Below are 7,491 nucleotides of genomic sequence, written 5' to 3'. Positions count from 1 at the left end.
CAGGTGGCGGCCAGCCTGGGCCCCAGCCTGGGCCGGCTGCCTTCCCGCCCTAGCAGTGAAGGGGTAAAAGCAGACCCACAAGTGGCTCTGGGAAGACCATCTGCAGACATTATTCTTCCCATTTTATGGATGGTCAAACTGAAGCTCAGAGTGGGGAAGTCATTCTATCCAGATCTGGCTCCTCACATCCTGGGCTTCTTTCCACTCTGTTCAGTTCTTGCCAAAATCTAAGGGAAGGCAGGGGAGGGGAGGGCTCTCTCCTGGGCTCGCAGGGCTGCACCTAGAGCCTGGGGTGGGAGCTGCTGTGAGGTGCCCCTCCCTATGTCCTGGATTGGTGCCACCTCCCTTAAGGAAGGCAGAGCCCTGTGAAGAGACATAAAGGGAGGTGGTAACATGGACTGGGGATGGGCCATGACCCAGACTTGGAGCCCCAAGTCTGAGCACTGAACAGAGAACCCCAAACTTGCCCTCAGGCCCCCTCTATGGAGTCCAACCCTCTTGACTGAGGGACCCCCCTACCTGAGGGAGTCAGGGGAACATAGGTGTGAGGGATGAAGGATGGAGGGGAACTGTGTAGAGGTCAGAGGTCAAGGCCAAGGGAGAACATGAGGTACCTCTGGCTAGATCTGGGCCAAGTTTCCTGTCAAGTGGGGAAGGGTGAGGGGTTGCCAGATTTAGCTTTGGGGGCTCAGGTGGGGGCATGGGAGGGAGGCTGGGAGCTTAGACCCTGGCCCAGTTCAGCCTCAGCCTATGTGACCTGGAGTTTGTCCCACTCTTCTAGGCCTGTGCTGAGGGTCCCCAGAACTCTGCCAAATGGAGCCACCAGCACAAGAGCTCAATAATCCATGAGCCAGCTGAGCTCTGGCCTCCCCTGGGAAGGAAGGGCAGCCCCACATCTGACCCAGCCAGAGCCCTCTGTTCCCTCCTCCCAGCTTGTCTGGGGGTGGGCTTGGGGACGGCTGCTGAGTCCAGGCCTCTAGGTCTCGGAGGGAGGGCCAGATGGAGGGAGGGGGAAGGGAGGTTCTGGCATCTGATGAACTCGCAGCAAAAGCCTCTTTTCCTTGGAACTACAGTGCTCTGTAGCAGGGCTGGAAGCCAGCTGGAGAGAGACTGGGGGCGGCGAGGGGGAGGGAGGTTGGGAGGAAGGGAAGGCAGAATCGGAGAAAGACTTGGAGAGGGAGGTGGAGTCAGACTTAGAGAGTCCGAAAGAGACAGAGGGGAGAAAAAAGGCAGAAGCAGGTGTAGTGGGTATGAATATGGGTGCACACATTCAGGTAGGGAAGAAATAGGCTATTTTAAAAAATTCACTCAAGAGCCCTCATTCCATCTGTCTGGTGGGAAATCCAGTCTCCATTGTTATTTGGCTTTCTCAACCCATGACAGCCCTTAGAGTTGGGCCAAGGCCCAAAGGTGTTACAGAACCAGACACAGACAAGGTCCTTCAGTCTGGTCACCAAGCCTCCCTGGTCACCCCACCAGCATGATCCCATCAGGTCAGGAACCATGCCATTCAGTGCCAGCCATGCTTGGGGCATGGAATTTCTGATGACCTGGGAGCCACTCGATGTGGGGTCTAGTCTTCTGAATGCCACTTGTCCCCTTGAACCCAGGGCCTAGATCCATCCATTCTCTGGGATTGGGGAGTCTGAGCTGCCACCCCTACCCTGCATCTAAGAGGTTGGGGAAGAGCCTCCCACTCTGGTCCTTAGAAGTCCCACGCAGTTGTCTGTCCCACAGCTATACCCCTGTGTCCCTCTGGCCCCAGGCTGGGGATCTGTACCTTAGCAGATTCCCTGTTCCTCAGCATCTTACAGTCGAGTAGCTAGAACCAGCCCAGCAGTCCCCCTGGGATCTGGAGTCTTCAGACCCAGCTAGAGAGCCCCAGGGAGGATCTCCAGAACCCCTACTAGGCACCCCCGTGGTGGTGGGGGGATGGCAGACAGCCAGAGCATCCTGAGTGAGCAGGAGGGACTTGATCCAGAGCCAGACAGTCATTAAATTAGTCAATGAACATTTACGGTGTGCCTGCAGTGGGCCAGGCCCTACCCTGGTCTACATGACCGGTCCTTACACATTTTATTGTAAAAATCTTATTATGAAATATCTCATACATGTAGAAGAATATGCGTGTATACAAACATATAAAATATTTATACATATATCAAAGAGTAAAGATAAAATGAACACCCAGGCATCTAGTTTAATGGGACATTTCAGTCCCTTTGAAGCCCTCTGTATGGCTCTCCTCTGTTGCCTCCCCTTTCTTCATCCTCCCAGAGAAGAACACCATCCTGAAAATGGTGTTAATCCTTCCCTTAATGTTGTTAATCATTTAGGCTAATTTATCTGTTGGGCACAGAAAGCACAGCACCTAAAACCTACAATACTTTTAGGGGCCCACAAAAATGTTTTAATTTCTTTTTAAAATCAGAGATGATAGAATAAATAAACAGGAGAGAAGAGAGCAATTTTCCTTGCAGAATTCCAAATATATGTAGATACTCCCCCTTCCAGGAGGGGGCGCTTTATCAGGTTAATGGTGCTTTTTACCTAGTTTGCTAAGAATTTTTAGCATAAAAGATTATTGAATTATCAAGATACATTTTCTGTCTAAATTGAAATGTCCACTTGGCTTTTCTCCTCTAGCATATTAATATGATTAATTATACTAGTAGATTTTCCCACTGTTGAATCAACCTTAAATCAACTCAAGTTGGTCCGTGAATTATTTTTTAAATACATTGCTAAATTTGCTTGCTAATATTTTGTTTAGGGCATTTACATCTATGTTCTTTTTTTTGTTTGGTGAGGAAAATTTGCCTGAGCTAATATCTGTGCCAATCTCCCTCTATTTTTTTTTTTTTTTGTATGTGGGACGCTGCCACAACATGGCTCGATGAGCGGTATGTTTGTCCACACCTAGGAGTCAAACCTGCGAACCCAGGGCCACCAAAGCAGAGTGTATGAACTTAACCACTCTGCCACCAGGCCAGCCCCTACATCTATGTTCTTAAGTAATATTGTTCTGTAATTTTTCTTTCTCATACAGTCCTTGAGTGTTTTTGATATAAATTTTTATCCTTCCAGAAATTTGTCTATTTTACCTTTAAGTTTTTTGTCATAAAATTGTTTATAATTTTCTCCTATTATCTTTTAAATCTCTGCTACAACTGTAGTTTGGTAGTGCAGTTCTCCAAACGTAACATTGTTTATTTGTGCCACCTCCCTTGTTTTTTTTCGTGGTCAGTCTTGCGAGGACTTTCTCAATTTCGTTCCCGTGTCATTGAGGAATTAGATTCAGCTGGAAGTAAGAGACTCCACGCAGCAGCTCACTGCTCTGCCAACCCCAGAGTGAGGCCCTTGTCTTAAGGTCCTTGATGGCATCCACCACATCCACGTTTCTGACAGCAGCATAGAGAAAAGGAGAAAGAAAAGGGCAAAGGTTGTGGACCACTTCTCCCTGGCTGCTTAACATCGGAGTGCCCCAGCCTCACTTCTTGTTTCTCTCCTCTCCTCTGCCTTCTCTCATCCTATGGTCACCTCATCCACTTAAATACTGCATATGTGCTGAAAATTCCAAATTCACATCTGCAGCCTCGTCCTCTCTCCTGAGCTCCAGACACATAAATTCAACTGGCACTTAAAATTTCTGCTTGAATGTCTACTTAATAGGCATTTCAAAATCAACATGGCCAAAATTTAACTCCCTAGAAAAGATAAATCCAACAAAATGCTGGAGCCCCAAATAGTCCCTTTCTTCTGAATGCTCCATGATTGCAGCTTGCAATTTGATTGCAGCTTGGCTTCCCCTCCCCAAATAGAACAGTCTGCGACTCCTAGCACTCCATCCTTTAATGGATCTCAACCAGCATTTTAAAAAAAAGAAAATCAAATAGCGTAGAATAGATTAGACCAGGAAATATCAATGTGCCACACCTGTAATTAGGATGAATATTGCTTGTGAAACTTTTATCTGTGTACTGGGTCCTGTTGTAAAATGTCTTATCATAGGCTGAAGTTAAAACATTTTGACTGGTCTATGTCTTGGTTTTCAACAGGTGCTTCAGGGCAAACACTGGCTCCAAGGCTCATTTCCTCCCAAGGAATTGCCCTTTCTTGTCATTTCTGGCCTCTCTTATTTCTCTTACTTTGTAGAAGCTCATTGATGCCTTACAAAAGATAATTTTTAAAATTTAACCATCTTTTTAGTTGTATATTTTATTTGTGGGTCCTTCTAGTTGTGGCATGTGGGATGCCACCTCAACATGGCTTGATGAGTGGTGCCATGTCCGTGCCCAGGATCTGAACCAGTGAAACCCTGGGCCGCCAAAGCAGAGCGCAAGTGCCAAACCACTTGGCCACGGGGCGGCCCCCTAACCATCAGGGTTTCTTTGTTTTTTTTGAGAAAGATTAGCCCTGAGCTAACATCTGCTGCCAATCCTCCTCTTTTTGCTGAGGAAGACTGGCCCTGAGCTAACATCCGTGCCCATGTTCCTCTACTTTATATGTGGGATGCCTACCACAGCATGGCTTGCCAAGTGGTGCCGTGTCCGCACTGGGATTCGAACAGGTAAACCCCGGGCTGCCGAAGTGGAACGTGCAAACTTAACCGCTGCGCCACAGGGCGGGCCCCCAAACCATCGGTTTTAAAATGCTATATATGGAGAAGTGTTTCTCTGCTCTCCTCTTCTGCCATTTTGCTGGAAATGGAACTCTCTTCCTGTGGTTCTGTCCCATCTCATTCCATCACCACAGACATTATATTCCAGCTTCACTTGCCTCCCTTGTGTTCCCCAAATGCGCCAAACTCTCTTCTGCAAAGAATCTTTGTGCTTCCTGTTCCTTCCTGGATTGCTTTTCTCTGGCATTTCTAAGCCTGGTTCCTTTGCATCCTTCACGCCTTTTTCCTCAATCAGGATTTGTTCAGTTATAAGTGAAAGAAAACCCAGCTCAAAATAGCTTAAGGTGGGGCCAGCCTGGTGGCTGAGTGGTCAAGTTCATGCGCTCCGCTTCAGTGGCCCAGGGTTTCATGACTTCCACTCCTGGGTGCGGACATGGCACCGCTCATTAAGCCATGCTGAGGCAGCATCCCACGTGCCACAACTAGAAGGACCCACAACTAAAAATACACAACTATGTACCGGGGGAGCTTTGGGAGAAAAAAGAAAAATAAAATCTTAAAAAAAAATAGCTTAAGGAAAAACAGGAGAATTTATTGGCTCACTTAACTGAAAAATCCAAGGGTAGCACTACCTTCAGATAGAGCAGGAGTCAGATGCTCAAGTGATTTCCTCACACATCAGGTCTCTGTTTCTGGGCTATCCTGCCAGGTAGCAGGCAGGCACTTCCTTTGTTTATAATCTACGTGGTCAACAATTCCTGGGCAAAGAAAGTTTCTCTTTCCTGCTAGTTCTAGCAAACGTCCTAGTATTGAGTTTCATTGGTCAGGCCAGGATCACAAGCCCAGTCCTGGAAATGGACTGGGGTCAGCCCCACAAAAACCATGCATTGAGCACATAGGAGAAGTGGCTCCCCCTAAAATGTAAAGGCATTGTTATCAAAAGTAGGACAAATGGATGATGCCCATTCCGTCATCCTGGACTTCTCTAAAGTACATCCCCTCAGTTACTCCCTATCGCATCACCCTGTTCACTTCCTTCACAGCACGCACGTGACCCGATCTGAAACCATCCCGTTGTGTTGATTTTTTATGGCCTTCCTCTCTGCCTCTGGATGGAGAGTGCTTGGGTGCAGGGACCTTGCCTGTCTTGATCCCCACAAGTGCTGTGTCCCCAGCACTTAGAACAGCATCTGGCACACAGTAAGCACTTAATAAAGGCTTGTGGCAGGAAGGAGCTTGCTGGAGAGCCCGTCCTCTCTTGCCTTCTTGAGAATCTCCCATTTGAGGTGATGGCTCCGTGCCAGACAGCATAGTTCCCTCTCTGCTGGATCGCTCCCAGCAGCCTACAAAGGTGCTCCTCGGGGCTCCCATCTCACAGAGCCCCTGTCAATCCCACTTTCTTGCAAGATACCACCCCTTTATCTGCATCTTTTCAAAACAAAACTTCACACAACAGTGGTCTACATTTGCCATGATTGCCTCCTCCCTCTCAATTTATGGTTCAGCCACTTCCTTGTTTTCCCCCTTTATCGCCAACCACCCATGTTCGGGTTCCTTGGCTGGTTCCTCCCCATCATCCTGACTTCTAAAAGTGGTGTCTCAGGCCTCTGTCCACTTCTCTTCTCTATTAACACTTTCTCCTGAGGCCATTCATCCTCAGGATAAAGTCCTGCGGCTTTAAGTACCATCTATACATTGATGACTCCCCAGATTTAAGTCTCCAGCCCTGACTCTCCAGTGCTGACTTCCAGAAGCATCTATATACCTGCCTACGTATCATGGATATCCAACTGGGGTGTTGTGAAATAATGGGAAATATGTGTATTAGTCTCTGCCCCCATCTCCTGTCTAATTTCCTAAATGATAGAAGCACTAGGAGCATCTTTTTTGGGGGGTGGGGTGAGGTGGAGATTAGTCCTGAGCTAACATCTGCTGCCAATCCTCCTCTTTTTGCTGAGGAAGACTGGCCCTGAGCTCACATCCATGCCCATCTTCCTCTACTTTATATGTGGGATGCCTGCCATAGAATCTAAGGAGGGGTCATGGGAACCTCTGATTTATAACCAAGCTGGACAGAAGTTGTGGGTAACCTGGGGACCTGCTACTTGCGATTGGGGTCTGAAGTGGGGAGCAGTCGTGTGGGAATGAACCCTTAACCTCTGTGGTCTGCGCTAGCTCCGGTTAGCGTCAGAATTGAACTGAATTGCAGGACACCCAGCTGGTGTCGGAGAATTGGTAGGTATGGGAAAAACACACACACATTTGGTGACCAGAAGTGTCAGAAGTGAAGTATTCTGTGAGTAGAGTATTCAAAATAGAGAAGAAAAACAGAAAATAGTTTCCAAAATCTGTCCAAACCAAAATTCTTTCCAAAAGTTTACCTATCCCCTATGCATGTAGACCTTTACTAGAAATATGTTTTTTCCTCTCTGTATCGTATTTTTATTGAGTTTTGCCTTTCCATATAGATGATACTCAATACACATGATTTTACGAGTTAGATATTCATTTTCCAGTGCACAGTAACTCCAACCATCTTATCTGAATGCTGTGTAGATCCCAGTTATTTCAAATAATTTTCCCACCTTTAAAAGTAAATGTACACCCTCTGTGAAGTATAATATTTATTAGTTGGACTAAAAAATGGGGTGATATAATGGCCTATTACTGTAGATCCTTTTTGTTCTTATTTTTTTAATGAAGCGATTATCATTTAGGAAAAAAAACCTCCTGACCTTGATTTCTCCACTAAACCTGTGCCTCCCTTGGTCTTTCCCCTCTCAGTCAAGGGCACCCCAATCCATCCTGCTGCTCCATCCGCAAACCCAGAGGGCATTCTCTCACCCCCACACTAATCCATCCACAAGTCC

This window comes from Equus przewalskii, chromosome 2 (genome assembly GCF_037783145.1).
Source record: "Equus przewalskii isolate Varuska chromosome 2, EquPr2, whole genome shotgun sequence".
Lineage (NCBI taxonomy): Eukaryota > Metazoa > Chordata > Mammalia > Perissodactyla > Equidae > Equus > Equus przewalskii.
The sequence above is the reverse complement of the archived record's forward strand: the minus strand, read 5'-3'. Positions refer to the sequence as shown.